General features: G+C 45.9%; 1 non-coding gene across 1 annotated transcript; it reads left to right on the plus strand.

Moving 5' to 3' along the window:
• The first annotated feature begins 16,353 nt into the window (after positions 1-16,353).
• trnaa-agc (transfer RNA alanine (anticodon AGC)) lies at positions 16,354-16,426 on the plus strand. The gene has a single exon. It is a non-coding gene; the product is annotated as a tRNA-Ala (tRNA).
• Positions 16,427-17,672: the final 1,246 nt, after the last annotated feature.

A 17,672-nucleotide genomic window follows, 5' to 3' on the forward strand; every position in this document is an offset into this window, starting at 1 on the left:
ACATGAAAGTGGGATACTGTCTGATATAAAATAGAGAGAATGAGATGTCCGGGCCAGGCCTCACTGTAACTGGGGATGTGTTCGGCTCCAGTCCCAGTTCATGGTTATAATCTTTTCACAGATTCAGGGCGAGAGTCTCTGTGAGACGGTAACACTGGCGGAGAAACTCCGCGTCATAACTCAAACCCCAACACATGAGATTCTCCAAATAAGCTGGAATAAGGTGTTTGTAAAACGCTGAACCCGTCTGGGAGTTGATGTGTGGGGAGATTGAACAGGGAAACAGAGTTGACTTGTTATTGAACGGACTGTATTTCGGCAGGAATATTAACGATTTCTCTTTGTAACTGGGCTTATTTGAAAGCTTCGGGTTTTGTGAATCCTTGAATATGAAGCCCGGGTCTGTCTGGGTTTGTGCGGAGCGCTGAGGTTCGGTTCTATTATCGATAAACGGTTTGAAACTGTCGGATGGAGAGAACTGGAGATGGAGCTGGAAGATCAGAGGCCGCTCTCCGCTCTGTCACTCTGACTGTCTCCTCCCCTCCCGATTTCTCTGTTTAATCCCCCATATGGAACCAAAGCGGGTCGGTGGACTCTAAACACGGTTTACTCGTTAACAGGACGAAAGGCGAGTAATGTTCCTGATCTCCTGGGCACCAGGCAATTCACTGTTATTTGTTTCTGTACAGAGTTACATTTCAGTGATTCCCCAGTGAGTTTGATGCGTTATGTAAATAATCCAACAAAATAGAACAGAAACGGAGCGAAGCGCTGAATTCCACAGATGTAGAAAGGTTAGTCGAGCAGTTCTGCTGATTCTTTATGAGCACAGCATGGCAAGTAGTTTAAATAAATACAAGAAATCTGGTGATGTGTGGGTTGGGGTCTATAAGTCACCGTTCAAAGTCCCGGACTGTGGTCACTGCCCCGACTCCAGTCCCATTAATACCTCATCTCGTCCACTACGAGACAAAAGCAGCTCAAAGCCACACTGGTAGCGTGATATCAGCGTATCCCTTCAGACAGTAACCAGCCCTTTCACAGATACAGAGGTTGGCTCTGAAAAGAGCCTTTACATCGAGTTACATTGAAACTACAGTACAGAAACAGGCCATTCGGCTCAACTAGTCCATGCCGGCGTTTATGCTGCTCATGAGCCTCCTCCTTCCTTACTTTATCTAACCCTATCGGCATATCCTTCTATACCTTTCTCCCTCATGTGCTGATCTATCTTCCCCTTAAATGCCCCGATGTTATTTGCCTCAGCTACTCCTCGTAGTTGCAAGTTCCACATTCTAACGACTCTCTGGGTAAAGCAATTTCTCCTGAATTCCCTATTTGATTAATTAGCGACTATTTTATATTTATTACCTGAAGTTTTGGACTCCCCACAAGTGGAAACATTTTCTCTACATCTATCCTAACAAACCCTATCATTATCTTAAAAACCTCGATCAGATCAACCCTCAGCCTTCTCTTTTCTCGTGAAACGAGACCCAGTCTGTTCAGTCTTTCCTGATAAGAATATCCTCTCATTTCTGGTATCATCCTTGTGAATCTTGTTTGCACCTTCTCCAATGCCCCTTTGTCTATAATATGGAGACGAGACCTGTTCACAGTATTCCAAGTCTGGTCTAAGCAAGGTTCTATACAAGTTTAACATAACTTCTTTGCTTTTCAACTCTATCCCTCTAGAAATGAATCCTAGTGTTTGATTTGTCTTTTTATGACCTGATTAACCTGGGTCGTTACTTTTAGTAATTTGTGTATCTGTACCACTAGATCCCTTTGCTCCTCTATCCCGTTTAGACTCTTATTATCCAAGCAGTGTGTGACCTCCTGATTCTTCATTCTGCAAGTTTATTAATGCCCTCTTGCATTCTGATGCTTTCTTCCTTTGTATTAACTAAATCCCCCAAGTTGGTGTCGTCCACAAATTTTGGAATTGTAATTCCGATTCCCGAATCCAAATCGTTAATGTAAATTGTGAAGAACAGTGGTCCCAGCAACTGGAACTCCACTTCCCACCTTTTGCCAGTCTGAGTAGCGACTCTTCACCTCTATTCTCGGCTTTCAGTTTTGTAGCCAACTTACTATCCATTCTGCCACCTGATCCTGACTCCACGTGCTCTGAACTTAGCCATGAGTCTACAATGTGGTACATTATAGAAGGCCTTCGGAAAATCCAAATATATCACATCTACTGCATTAAACTTGTCTACACTTTCTGTTCCTTCTTCAAAGATTTCAATCAGGTTGGTCCTGTCCTTTGGGTTATCAGATTAAGCCTTGGCCGGTTTACTTGCTCTTGAAGCTCACAATGCTGGTTTTCTTCGGCAGCAGCACGGCCTGGATATCAGACAACACCTTGAGCGATGGTCACCCGTCCCAGCAGCTTGTTGAGCTCCTCGTCGTTGCGGATGGCCAGCTGCAGGTGTCTGGGGATGAGGCGGGTCTTCTTGTTGTCCCGGGCCGCTTTGCCGGGCAGCTCGAGGATTTCAGCCGTCAGATACTCGATGCACAGCAGCCAGATAGACCGGGGCTCCGGCACCCACACGTTCAGCATAGTTCCCCTTTCGCAGGAGCCTGTGAACACGGGCAACAGGGAACTGCAGTCCGCCCCGGGATGAGCGAGACTTGGCCTTGGACAGAGCTTTACCGCCTGTTTTTCATCTTCCAGACATTTCCACAATCTCACAAACACTTTCACAAAGAATGAAGAAATCCTCCCGCACTCTCCCTTCTTTTACCTTCTGGAGGAGTACAGTGGGGGCACTTGTGATGGGTCTCTCTCAGAGTGTTTACACTGCCCGCTCACCCTCACTGATATTCTATCTTTGAACTGCTGTAATATTGTCCTTTAGTAATATTGCTGCTCCCCCTCCTTTCCCTGTCCTTTCTAAAGATCTTATAGACTTGAATATTATGCTGCCATTCCTGTCCAGTTGGTGGTCAGGTCTCTGTAATGATTTAATGGAATTATTTAACTTTACTCAATGGCTGATGTGAGCTGTGGTAAAATGTATTTCCAGCTGGTCAAGTATTGCAGGTATCGACTGTCTCTTCAGTCCGATATCAGGTGAAGAATTACTGGCTGGTGTGGAATTTCCATTGATTGGGGGTTGGCGAAATCTACTGGGCAGAAACAGGAACTGCAACAGAGCGAGAAAGGATCCGTCAGAAACCAGTTCAAATGAAGAACAAAATCCAACAGCCTGCAGTGTCTGGTCAGGATCTGATGTTTGGGAACTATTTTATTGTTGATTATTTTTAGCGATGGTGGTACAGTGGTGAGCACAGCTGCCTTCTAAGCCAATTGGTCCCGGTTCGATTCCCAGCCATCGCAGTTAAGTGTTCTTGTTAGTTTATTTCGATCAGAAACTCTTAAGTTTACAATTGAATTTGATGCAATTCAGTTGTATATTGTTTCCAAAACATAATCGGGTGTAATTATCGTAAAATGTTTTCAACCTTCATTTCTTTTCCATATAGAAGGAAAAGAGGAAAAACATGCTGGAAATACTGAGTTACCAAGGGTCGAATGAGAGTGAGGAAGGGACATGATATGTTCGCCTTTATTGTAAGGGTGTTGGAATATAAGAGTAAGGAGGTCTTGCTGCAATTGTAGTATGAGGAAATATTGTGTAAAATTGGCCAATATTCGGTGGAGTTTAGAAGAATGAGAGTCGATCGCATTGAAATGTATAAAATTCTTAGACGGCTTGACAGGGTAGATGCTGAGAGTTTGATTCCCCTGGCTGGAGAGTCAAGAACTAGAGCTCATAGTCTCAAGATAAGGGGTCGGCCATTTAGGACCGACATGAGGAAACATTTCTTCACTCAAATGATGGTGAATCTTTGGAATTCTCTACACCCCAGAGGGCTGTGGATGCTCAGTCGTTGAGTTGTATTGAAAGCTGAGATCGATAGATTTTTGGACTCTTGGGGAATCAAGGGAAATGGGGATCGGGCGGGAAAGTGGAGTTGAGATCGAAGATCAGCCATGATCTTATTGAATGGCGGAGCAGGCTCGATGGGACATATGGCCTATTCTGCTGCTTTTCTTATGTTCTGATGTGAAGAGCTTTATTTCCAAGTGTGCTGACGACAATAATTTCGGTAGCACAGTAAACATTGTAGATGGGAGCAGACATTTGCAAAGGGACATTGATAGATTAAGTGAGTGGGTGAAACTGTGGCAGATGGAGTTCAACGTGGGGAAGTGTGAGGTTATCCCTTTGGACCATAAAACGATAGATCAGTGTATTTTCTAAATGGCAAGAAGCTAGGAACTGTGGGGGAGGATAGAGATTTAGGGGGTCCAATACAGAAATCACTAAAAGTGATCACTAATTCATGAAAACAATGTTAAAATGGAGATTAAATTTTGATCTTTATCTCAAGGGAATTGGAAAAAAAGCAGTGGAAGTTATGTCACCGTTATACAGAGCTCTGGTTAGGCATCATTTAGAGTTCCGTGCTCAGTTCTGGGCACCGCACTCTCTCTAATGGCTTGGAATGAGAAGGGGTTTTTCATTAAAGGAAGCTCACTGAAGTACAGGGTTTTTGAAGAGTTATGATCAGAAATGGGAGCGGAGCTTATTTCCTGCTTCACACTGTTACAACACATTGAGGAGAACAGCATCAATGAAGATAAAGGGAATGAAATGAAATGTGTCACACAGTTACATCTCGCTGCTCTGTCTGACCATTTTAGTCGCTACTTCCCTGAAGAGGGATTTGAAAATTTGAAGGAAAAGCGTTGGGTGAAAGATCCTTTTGCTTTGGGAAATCCTGAATCAATAATGAGGCTAAACTTGATGCCTGAGCAAGAAAACGAGCCGGTGCGACTCACCTGTGAACACATTGAAAACACGCCACAAGTCATTCAGATTGTCATCTTTTTGGATCAGTGCTTTCAAAGAATATCCTCTGTTATGATTCGTGTTCTGTTGTTGCTGCCGTTCACAACAACCTACCTGTGCGAAATGGGATTTTCGACTTTGACAAGGTTAAAAACAAGAGAAAGAAACTCAACAGCGCACCTGATATGCGTGAAGCACTTTCATCCTGTGATTCAGATTGGAACGAGATCATGACCAACTGACAGACCCACCCCTCACATTAAGGAAGTGAAACTCAACCTGATCTTCTTTTACTGTATTTATACTGTATTTAAAATGTTTTTCAAGCAACGTCGATGTCTAATTTTAATTATTACTTGAAGTGAATTGAAGAGCGAGCATGGACTGACCTTTATTGGGATTTGACGAAAACTCCAGTCTGAAGTTATTATTGTTTGGGGTCTTGGGGGAAGTGTTTTTCTTCCACTGGGTCACGAGAAAAATAGTTTGATAAACTCTGTTCTACATTGTACGGTCAGTGTCTGTTCAGCAAACCCGCTCTGAATTCCTCAGTCTGTTTTTCCAGAAACGGTCTGTGGGTGACGCGGGCAATAGAACATTGACCCACAACCTGCGACTAATGGCGTCCGGAGAGCCCACAATCCAACGCGCCGCAGAAACACCTCTATCTCTCCAAGGCGCTGATTTATCCGGCCGGCTGCCCTTGCCGCGCCTGCGCGCTGCGCCCCTTCGAATGGAGATAGACCGGATTCTACCGCGCGCGACATTCTGGGTAAGGTCATCCGCCATTGTAAACCCATCTCGCTGATAATTCTGTGATGGGGTTTAGAAGGACGAGGTTCATCCAATCAAAAGCAAAATAATGCGGATGCTGGAAATGTGAAATATAAAGAGAAAATGCTGGAAATCCTCAGCAAGTGGAGAAAATCATCCTCAGGTTTCTGGTTGAAACTAGCAAACGTGCTTTTGGACGAAGCAGAAATTAGCTCAAGGACGTTCTCCTAACTTTACAGACAGCCTGCAGCTTAACATGTTGGTGCTGAGGCACAGGAAACCTCTTTTCCTTTCTCAAACCTAAAAGCTTTCTGTGTCTGCCCGAACACGGCTGTTTTGATCGAGCACTTGCCTCTGCTCACCAGCAGGGAGTGCCTTTGAGTAACAACACGTCAAACCGCTTTCAGGACAAAAAGTCTTCCATCAGTCAACCAGACAGACAGGGCTCTCGCTGCTCCCTCAAGCTGGAGGCGGCTGTTCCTTCCCGGTGACCTCGTCTGCCTTCCGCAGGCTCGGGCTCTTCTCAGCATCATTCACGATTACTGGGGCTTCCCGTTCACCGATTGGAGCAAAGTATTGATTGTATTCAGGGAGGGGCTAACCCAAGGCAAGATTTCTCTGCTGGTCATGGAGTTGCTTGGAGGCGAGTTCAAAGCAGCTACTGTGAAGGGCAGGTACCGAGTAAATCTCCGTCAGGCCCACGTGACTGCACGAGTCGGGGTGTTTAAAACGGTGAACAATCAAGAAACAGAAGGATCTTTGCTGCTTCCCTTCGATCGCTCAGCTGGTAGAACAGAGGACGATAGTGGAAAACAATGGAGAATCACCCTCAGGTTGCAGGTTGAATTCCGTCTCCAAGTAGCGAATGTGATTTTGGAATAAGCAGCATTTTGATCAAGGCCGCTTCCTGTGGCTTCCCGTTCTGCTGTTGCTCAATACCGTGGATTGGAGCAAAGTATTGAATATATTCAGGGAGGGGGCAATTCGTGGCGCTGCCTGGAGGCGAGTGTGAAGTGATTATTGTGAAGCGTAATTTAGCGCCCGGAGTTAGCTGAAATGGTAGAACGCTCACTTAGCATGTGAGAAGCAATGGAATCGATCCTCGTATTCTCCACTCAATTATTTACCTCAGGTAATTGTCCCGAAACAAAAATGGTGCCAGTTTTCAGCAAATCCAGAACCCACATGAATCCTCAGCTTCGATAAAGAGAGGTCAATAGGCAGGAAACCTTTCGGGGTGCTGCAGTGAGCAAAAGTTTTTGATTTTGTTGTTTCGCAAAGATGGAAAGATGAAGTGAGACATGGAAAAAAGCTTCACAGGTCCTGATATCTTTTCTGTGGATTGAACTCAGGATTTACAAAGTTAATAAAACTAATGCACTCCCTGCTGTGTGAAGAGCGCACGAATGGTGGAGACTGCCAGGCAGCACTGCCAATTAGTTCAGTTTGCAAGCTATCTTAAGTCATAAAGTAATGGACAGTTTGCAAAAACAATCCAGTCAGGGAGGAGTTGACCAGACAATCTTCTGGTTTGTCAATAGACACGATATCCACTGCTCCACTGGTCGAGGGTGTGCAGAGAAAGTAAGAGCTCACACTCCCACAGCGCTGCGGTATGAGCAGGAAACGAGTCAGTCTCGGTCATGCACATGTGACTCCACGAGTCCGGGAGTGTCAAAAGGCGCACAGTGAACATTTACCAAAGAGAGCAATCTTGGCTGCTTCCCTTCGATCGTTCAGCTAGTACAGCGGAGGACTGCAATACAATGAACAGAGAAAAGTCATCCTTAGGTTTCTGGTTGGAACTAGCGAACGTGCTTTTGGAGTAAGCAGAAATTAGCTCAAGGCCGTTTTCTTTACTTTACAGACAGCCAAAAGCTTAACATGTTGGCGCTGAGGCACGGGAGACCTCCTTTCCTTTCTTGAACCTGAAAGCTTTTTGTGTCTGCCCGAAAACGGCTGTTTTGCTCTAGCATTTGCCTCTGCTCACCAGCACTTCAAACCGCACTCACTTTCAGGCAAATCAGCCTTCGATCGGTCAGTCAGACAGACAGACAGAGCTCTCGCTGTTTAAGAACATAAGAACATAAGAAATTGGAGCAGGAGTAGGCCAATCGGCCCCTCGAGCCTGCTCCGCCATTCAATAAGATCATGGCTGATCTGATCCCAACCACAAATCTAAAGAACACAAGAAGTCGGAGCAGGACCCGGCCACATAGCCCCTGGGCCCTCTCCGCCACCGACAGGGCATTGACCGATCCGAACTCAGCTTCATGTCCAATTTCCTGCCCGCTCCCCATAACCCCTAATTCCCTTTACTTCTAGGAAACTGTCTATTTCTGTTTTAAATTTATCTAATGATGTAGCTTCCACAGCTTCCTGGGGCAGCAAATTCCACAGACCTACCACCCTCTGAGTGAAGAAGTTTCTCCTCATCTCAGTTTTGAAAGAGCAGCCCCTTATTCTAAGATTATGCCCCCTAGTTCTAGTTTCACCCATCTTTGGGAACATCCTTACTGCATCCACCCGATCAAGACCCTTCACAATCTTATATGTTTCAATAAGATCGCCTCTCATTCTTCTGAACTCCAATGAGTAGAGTCCCAATCTACTCAACCTCTCCTCATATGTCCGCCCCCTCATCCCCGGGATTAACCGAGTGAACCTTCTTTGTACTGCCTCGAGAGCAAGTATGTCTTTTCTTAAGTATGGAGACCAAAACTGTATGCAGTATTCCAGGTGCGGTCTCACCAATACCTTATATAACTGCAGCAATACCTCCTTGTTTTTATATTCTATCCCCCTAGCAATAAAAGCCAACATTCCGTTGGCTTTCTTGATCACCTGCTGCACCTGCATACCAACTTTTTGATTTTCTTGCACTAGGACCCCCAGATCCCTTTATACTGCAGTACTTTCCAGTCTGTCGCCATTAAGAAAATAACTTGCTCTCTGACTTTTCCTGCCAAAGTGCATAACCTCACATTTTCCAATATTATATTGCATCTGCCAAATCTCCGCCCACTCACCCAGCCTGTCTATATCCCCTTGCAGGTTTTTTATGTCCTCCTCACTCTCTACTTTCCCTCCCATCTTTGTATCATCTGCAAATTTTGATATGTTGCACTCGGTCCCCTCCTCCAAATCGTTAATATAGATTGTAAAGAGTTGGGGACCCAGCACCGACCCCTGTGGAACACCACTGGTTACTGGTTGCCAGTCCGAAAATGAACCATTTGTCCCAACTCTCTGCTTCCTGTTTGATAACCAATCCTCCACCCATGCCAGAATATTACCCCCAATCCCGTGGTTTTTTATCTTAAGTAATAATCTTTTATGTGGCACCTTGTCGAATGCCTTCTGGAAGTCTAAATACACTACGTCCACTGGTTCCCCTTTATCCACCCTATACGTTATATCCTCGAAGAACTCAAGCAAATTTGTCAGACATGACTTCCCCTTCATAAAGCCATGCTGACTTTGTCCTATTAAATTATGCTTATCTAAATGTTCCGTTACTGTCTCCTTAATAATAGACTCCAAAATTTTACCCACCACAGATGTTAAGCTAACTGGCCTATAATTTCCAGCCTTCTGCCTACTACCCTTTTTAAATAACGGTGTTACATTAGCAGTTTTCCAATCTGCTGGGACCTCTCCTGAGTCCAGGGAATTTTGGAAAACTATCACCAAAGCATCCACAATCCCTACTGCCACTTCCCTCAAGACCCGAGGATGGAAGCCATCAGGTCCAGGGGATTTATCCGCCTTGAGTCCCATTATTTTACTGAGTACCATCTCTTGAGTGATTTTAATCGTATTTAGCTCCTCCCCCCCGAGAGTCCCCTGTTTGTCCAGTGTTGGGATATTCTTAGTGTCCTCGACTGTAAAGACTGAAACAAAATATTTGTTCAGCATTTTTGCCATCTCCATGTTTCCCACCATTAATTTCCTGGTCTCATCCTCTAAGGGACCTATGTTTGCCTTAGCCACCCTTTTTCTTTTTATATAACTATAGAAACTCTTGCTATCTGTTTTTATATTTTTTGCTAATTTCTTTTCATAATCTAACTTCCCTTTCTTAATCAAGCTCGGGCTGCTGTTCTTTTCCGATGACCTCGTCTGCCTTCCGCAGGCTCGGGCTCTTCTCGGCATCATTCACGATTACTGTGCCTTCCCGTTCTGCGGTTGCTCACTTGCGAATACTCGATACCGCGGATTGGAACAAAGCATTGAAAAAATTCAGGGAGGTGGCAATTCGTGGCGCTGTTTGGAGGCGAGTGTGAAGCGACTATTGTGAAAGGCAATTGGCCTCGCTAAGCAGGGGAATTAGCTCCAATGGTAGAGCGCTCGCTTAGCATGCGAGAAGTAGCGGGATCGATGCCCGCATTCTCCACTCACTTTTTTACCTTGGGGAATTGTCCCGAAACAAAAATGGTGTCAGTTTTCAGCAAATCAAGAACCCACGTCAATCCTCAGCTTCGATGAATACAGGTCAAGGAGCAGTCAATCTTTTGGTGTGCTGCAGTAAGCAAAAGTTTTTGATTTTAGTGTTTAGCAAAGATGGAAAGATGAAGTGAGACATGGAAAAAAGCTTCACAGGCCCTGATATCTTTTCTGTGGATTGAACTCAGGATTTACAAAGTTAATAAAACTAATATACTCCCTGCTGTGTGAAAAGCGCACGAACGGTGGAAACTGCCAGGCAGCACTGCCAATTAGGTTAGTTTGCAAGCTATCTAAAGTCATAAAGTGATGGACAGTTGGCAAAAAACAATCCAGTCAGCTAGGAGTTGTCCAGACAATCTTCTGATTTGTCATTCGACACGATATCCACTGCTGCACGGTGTGCAGAGAAAGTAGCAGCTCACACTGCCACAGCGCTGCGGTCTGAGCAGGAAATGAGTCAGTCTCGGTCATGCACACGTGACTCCACGAGTCCGGGAGTGTCAAAAGGCGCACAGTGAATATTTACCAAAGAGAGCAATCCTGGCTGCTTCCCTTCGTACAGCGGAGGACTGCAATACAATTATCAGATAAAAGTCATCCTTAGGTTTTTGGTTGGAACTAGCGAACGTGCTTTTGGAGTAAGCAGAAATTAGCTCAAGGCCGTTTTCTTTACTTTGCAGACAGCCTACAGCTTAACATGTTGGCGCTGAGGCACAGGAGACCTCCTTTCCTTTCTTAAACCTGAAAGCTTTTTGTGTCTGCCCGAAAACGGCTGTTTTGCTCTAGCATTTGCCTCTGCTCACCAGCAGGGAGTGCCTTTGAGTAACAACACGTCAAACCGCACTCACTTTCAGGCAAATCAGCCTTCGATCGGTCAGTCAGACAGACAGACAGAGCTCTCGCTGTTTCCTCAAGCTCGGGCTGCTGTTGTTTTCCGATGACCTCGTCTGCGTATCGCAGGCTCGGGCTCTTCTCGGCATCATTTACGATTACTGTGCCTTCCCGTTCTGCGGTTGCTCACTTGCGAATACTCGATACCGCGGATTGGAACAAAGTATTGAAAAAATTCAGGGAGGTGGCAATTCGTGGCGCTGTTTGGAGGCGAGTGTGAAGCGACTATTGTGAAGGGCAATTGATCTCACTAAGCAGGGGAATTAGCTCAAATGGTAGAGCGCTCGCTTAGCATGCGAGACGTAGCGGTATCGATGCCCGCATTCTCCACTCACTTCTTTTACCTTGGGGAATTGTCCCGAAACAAAAATGGTGTCAGTTTTCAGCAAATCAAGAACCCACGTCAATCCTCAGCTTCGATGAATAGAGGTCAAGGAGCAGTCAATCTTTTGGTGTGCTGCAGTAAGCAAAAGTTTTTGATTTTAGTGTTTAGCAAAGATGGGAAGATGAAGTGAGACATGGAAAAAAGCTTCACAGGCCCTGATATCTTTTCTGTGGATTGAACTCAGGATTTACAAAGTTAATAAAACTAATATACTCCCTGCTGTGTGAAAAGCGCACGAACGGTGGAAACTGCCAGGCAGCACTGCCAATTAGGTTAGTTTGCAAGCTATCTAAAGTCATAAAGTGATGGACAGTTGGCAAAAAACAATCCAGTCAGCTAGGAGTTGTCCAGACAATCTTCTGATTTGTCATTAGACACGATATCCACTGCTGCACGGTGTGCAGAGAAAGTAGCAGCTCACACTGCCACAGCGCTGCGGTCTGAGCAGGAAATGAGTCAGTCTCGGTCATGCACACGTGACTCCACGAGTCCGGGAGTGTCAAAAGGCGCACAGTGAATATTTACCAAAGAGAGCAATCCTGGCTGCTTCCCTTCGTACAGCGGAGGACTGCAATACAATTATCAGATAAAAGTCATCCATAGGTTTTTGGTTGGAACTAGCGAACGTGCTTTTGGAGTAAGCAGAAATTAGCTCGAGGCCGTTTTCTTTACTTTCCAGACAGCCTACAGCTTAACATGTTGGCGCTGAGGCACAGGAGACCTCCTTTCCTTTCTTAAACCTGAAAGCTTTTTGTGTCTGCCCGAAAACGGCTGTTTTGCTCTAGCATTTGCCTCTGCTCACCAGCAGGGAGTGCCTTTGAGTAACAACACGTCAAACCGCACTCACTTTCAGGCAAATCAGCCTTCGATCGGTCAGTCAGACAGACAGACAGAGCTCTCGCTGTTTCCTCAAGCTCGGGCTGCTGTTCTTTTCCGATGACCTCGTCTGCGTATCGCAGGCTCGGGCTCTTCTCGGCATCATTTACGATTACTGTGCCTTCCCGTTCTGCGGTTGCTCACTTGCGAATACTCGATACCGCGGATTGGAACAAAGTATTGAAAAAATTCAGGGAGGTGGCAATTCGTGGCGCTGTTTGGAGGCGAGTGTGAAGCGACTATTGTGAAGGGCAATTGGTCTCGCTAAGCAGGGGAATTAGCTCAAATGGTAGAGCGCTCGCTTAGCATGCGAGAAGTAGCGGGATCGATGCCCGCATTCTCCATTCACTTTTTTACCTTGGGGAATTGTCCCGAAACAAAAATGGTGTCAGTTTTCAGCAAATCAAGAACCCACGTCAATCCTCAGCTTCGATGAATAGAGGTCAAGGAGCAGTCAATCTTTTGGTGTGCTGCAGTAAGCAAAAGTTTTTGATTTTAGTGTTTAGCAAAGATGGAAAGATGAAGTGGGACATGGAAAAAAGCTTCACAGGCCCTGATATCTTTTCTGTGGATTGAACTCAGGATTTACAAAGTTAATAAAACTAATATACTCCCTGCTGTGTGAAAAGCGCACGAACGGTGGAAACTGCCAGGCAGCACTGCCAATTAGGTTAGTTTGCAAGCTATCTAAAGTCATAAAGTGATGGACAGTTGGCAAAAAACAATCCAGTCAGCTAGGAGTTGTCCAGACAATCTTCTGATTTGTCATTAGACACGATATCCACTGCTGCACGGTGTGCAGAGAAAGTAGCAGCTCACACTGCCACAGCGCTGCGGTCTGAGCAGGAAATGAGTCAGTCTCGGTCATGCACACGTGACTCCACGAGTCCGGGAGTGTCAAAAGGCGCACAGTGAATATTTACCAAAGAGAGCAATCCTGGCTGCTTCCCTTCGTACAGCGGAGGACTGCAATACAATTATCAGATTAAAGTCATCCTTAGGTTTTTGGTTGGAACTAGCGAACGTGCTTTTGGAGTAAGCAGAAATTAGCTCAAGGCCGTTTTCTTTACTTTGCAGACAGCCTACAGCTTAACATGTTGGCGCTGAGGCACAGGAGACCTCCTTTCCTTTCGTAAACCTGAAAGCTTTTTGTGTCTTCCCGAAAACGGCTGTTTTGCTCTAGCATTTGCCTCTGCTCACCAGCAGGGAGTGCCTTTGAGTAACAACACGTCAAACCGCACTCACTTTCAGGCAAATCAGCCTTCGATCGGTCAGTCAGACAGACAGAGAGAGCTCTCGCTGTTTCCTCAAGCTCGGGCTGCTGTTCTTTTCCGATGACCTCGTCTGCGTATCGCAGGCTCGGGCTCTACTCGGCATCATTTACGATTACTGTGCCTTCCCGTTCTGCGGTTGCTCACTTGCGAATACTCGATACCGCGGATTGGAACAAAGTATTGAAAAAATTCAGGGAGGTGGCAATTCGTGGCGCGGTTTGGAGGCGAGTGTGAAGCGACTATTGTGAAGGGCAATTGGTGTCGCTAACCAGGGGAATTAGCTCAAATGGTAGAGCGCTCGCTTAGCATGCGAGAAGTAGCGGGATCGATGCCCGCATTCTCCATTCACTTTTTTACCTTGGGGAATTGTCCCGAAACAAAAATGGTGTCAGTTTTCAGCAAATCAAGAACCCACGTCAATCCTCAGCTTCGATGAATAGAGGTCAAGGAGCAGTCAATCTTTTGGTGTGCTGCAGTAAGCAAAAGTTTTTGATTTTAGTGTTTAGCAAAGATGGAAAGATGAAGTGGGACATGGAAAAAAGCTTCACAGGCCCTGATATCTTTTCTGTGGATTGAACTCAGGATTTACAAAGTTAATAAAACTAATATACTCCCTGCTGTGTGAAAAGCGCACGAACGGTGGAAACTGCCAGGCAGCACTGCCAATTAGGTTAGTTTGCAAGCTATCTAAAGTCATAAAGTGATGGACAGTTGGCAAAAAACAATCCAGTCAGCTAGGAGTTGTCCAGACAATCTTCTGATTTGTCATTAGACACGATATCCACTGCTGCACGGTGTGCAGAGAAAGTAGCAGCTCACACTGCCACAGCGCTGCGGTCTGAGCAGGAAATGAGTCAGTCTCGGTCATGCACACGTGACTCCACGAGTCCGGGAGTGTCAAAAGGCGCACAGTGAATATTTACCAAAGAGAGCAATCCTGGCTGCTTCCCTTCGTACAGCGGAGGACTGCAATACAATTATCAGATAAAAGTCATCCTTAGGTTTTTGGTTGGAACTAGCGAACGTGCTTTTGGAGTAAGCAGAAATTAGCTCAAGGCCGTTTTCTTTACTTTGCAGACAGCCTACAGCTTAACATGTTGGCGCTGAGGCACAGGAGCCCTCCTTTCCTTTCTTCAACCTGAAAGCTTTTTGTGTCTGCCCGAAAACGGCTGTTTTGCTCTAGCATTTGCCTCTGCTCACCAGCAGGGAGTGCCTTTGAGTAACAACACGTCAAACCGCACTCACTTTCAGGCAAATCAGCCTTCGATCGGTCAGTCAGACAGACAGACAGAGCTCTCGCTGTTTCCTCAAGCTCGGGCTGCTGTTCTTTTCCGATGACCTCGTCTGCCTTCCGCAGGCTCGGACTCTTCTCGGCATCATTCACGATTACTGTGCCTTCCCGTTCTGCGGTTGCTCACTTGCGAATACTCGATACCGCGGATTGGAACAAAGTATTGAAAAAATTCAGGGAGGTGGCAATTCGTGGCGCTGTTTGGAGGCGAGTGTTAAGCGACTATCGTGAAGGGCAAGTGGATTCGCTAAGTAGGGGAATTAGCTCAAATGGTAGAGCGCTCGCTTTGCATGTGAGAAGTAGCGGGATCGATGCCCGCATTCTCCACTCACTTTTTTACCTTGGGGAATTGTCCCGAAACAAAAATGGTGTCAGTTTTCAGCAAATCCAGAACCCACGTCAATCCTCAGCTTCGATAAATCGAGATCAATGAGCAGCAAATCTTTAGGTGTGCTGCAGTCAGCAAAAGTTTTTGATTTTGGTGTTTAGCAAAGATGGAAAGATGAAGTGAGACATGGAAAAAAGCTTCACAGGTCCTGATATCTTTTCTGTGGATTGAACTCAGGATTTACAAAGTTAATAAAACTAATGCACTCCCTGCTGTGTGAAAAGCGCACGAACGGTGGAGACTGCCAGGCAGCATTACCAATAAGGTAAGTTTGCAAGCTATCTATAGTCATAAAGTAATGGACAGTTGGCAAAAACAATCCAGTCAGGTAGGAGTTGTCCAGACAATCTTCTGATTTGTCATTAGACACGAAATCCACTGCTCCACTGGTCTCGGGTGTGCAGAGAAAGTAGCAGCTCATCCTGCCACAGCGCTGCGGTCTGAGCAGGTAATGAGTCAGTCTCGGTCATGCACACGTGACTCCACGAGTCCGGGAGTGTCAAAAGGCGCACAGTGAATATTGACCAAAGAGAGCAATCTTGGCTGCTTCCCTTCGATCGTACAGCTAGTACAGCGGAGGACTGCAATACAATTAACAGAGAAAAGTCATCCTTAGGTTTCTGGTTGGAACTAGCGAACGTGCTTTTGGAGTGAGCAGAAATTAGCTCAAGGCCGTTTTCTTTACTTTACAGACAGCCAAAAGCTTAACATGTTGGCGCTGAGGCACAGGAGACCTCCTTTCCTTTCTTAAACCTGAAAGCTTTTTGTGTCTGCCCGAAAACGGCTGTTTTGCTCTAGCATTTGCCTCTGCTCACCAGCAGGGAGTGCCTTTGAGTAACAACACGTCAAACCGCACTCACTTTCAGGCAAATCAGCCTTCGATCGGTCAGTCAGACAGACAGACAGAGCTCTCGCTGTTTCCTCAAGCTCGGGCTGCTGTTGTTTTCCGATGACCTCGTCTGCGTATCGCAGGCTCGGGCTCTTCTCGGCATCATTTACGATTACTGTGCCTTCCCGTTCTGCGGTTGCTCACTTGCGAATACTCGATACCGCGGATTGGAACAAAGTATTGAAAATATTCAGGGAGGTGGCAATTCGTGGCGCTGTTTGGAGGCGAGTGTGAAGCGACTATTGTGAAGGGCAATTGGTCTCACTAAGCAGGGGAATTAGCTCAAATGGTAGAGCGCTCGCTTAGCATGCGAGACGTAGCGGGATCGATGCCCGCATTCTCCACTCACTTCTTTTACCTTGGGGAATTGTCCCGAAACAAAAATGGTGTCAGTTTTCAGCAAATCAAGAACCCACGTCAATCCTCAGCTTCGATGAATAGAGGTCAAGGAGCAGTCAATCTTTTGGTGTGCTGCAGTAAGCAAAAGTTTTTGATTTTAGTGTTTAGCAAAGATGGGAAGATGAAGTGAGACATGGAAAAAAGCTTCACAGGCCCTGATATCTTTTCTGTGGATTGAACTCAGGATTTACAAAGTTAATAAAACTAATATACTCCCTGCTGTGTGAAAAGCGCACGAACGGTGGAAACTGCCAGGCAGCACTGCCAATTAGGTTAGTTTGCAAGCTATCTAAAGTCATAAAGTGATGGACAGTTGGCAAAAAACAATCCAGTCAGCTAGGAGTTGTCCAGACAATCTTCTGATTTGTCATTAGACACGATATCCACTGCTGCACGGTGTGCAGAGAAAGTAGCAGCTCACACTGCCACAGCGCTGCGGTCTGAGCAGGAAATGAGTCAGTCTCGGTCATGCACACGTGACTCCACGAGTCCGGGAGTGTCAAAAGGCGCACAGTGAATATTTACCAAAGAGAGCAATCCTGGCTGCTTCCCTTCGTACAGCGGAGGACTGCAATACAATTATCAGATTAAAGTCATCCTTAGGTTTTTGGTTGGAACTAGCGAACGTGCTTTTGGAGTAAGCAGAAATTAGCTCAAGGCCGTTTTCTTTACTTTACAGACAGCCTACAGCTTAACATGTTGGCGCTGAGGCACAGGAGACCTCCTTTCCTTTCTTAAACCTGAAAGCTTTTTGTGTCTGCCCGAAAACGGCTGTTTTGCTCTAGCATTTGCCTCTGCTCACCAGCAGGGAGTGCCTTTGAGTAACAACACGTCAAACCGCACTCACTTTCATGCAAATCAGCCTTCGATCGGTCAGTCAGACAGACAGACAGAGCTCTCGCTGTTTCCTCAAGCTCGGGCTGCTGTTGTTTTCCGATGACCTCGTCTGCGTATCGCAGGCTCGGGCTCTACTCGGCATCATTTACGATTACTGTGCCTTCCCGTTCTGCGGTTGCTCACTTGCGAATACTCGATACCGCGGATTGGAACAAAGTATTGAAAAAATTCAGGGAGGTGGCAATTCGTGGCGCTGTTTGGAGGCGAGTGTGAAGCGATTATTGTGAAGGGCAATTTATCTCACTAAGCAGGGGAATTAGCTCAAATGGTAGAGCGCTCGCTTAGCATGCGAGA

Source organism: Heptranchias perlo, unplaced genomic scaffold (assembly GCF_035084215.1).
Source record: "Heptranchias perlo isolate sHepPer1 unplaced genomic scaffold, sHepPer1.hap1 HAP1_SCAFFOLD_50, whole genome shotgun sequence".
NCBI classification, from domain to species: domain Eukaryota; kingdom Metazoa; phylum Chordata; class Chondrichthyes; order Hexanchiformes; family Hexanchidae; genus Heptranchias; species Heptranchias perlo.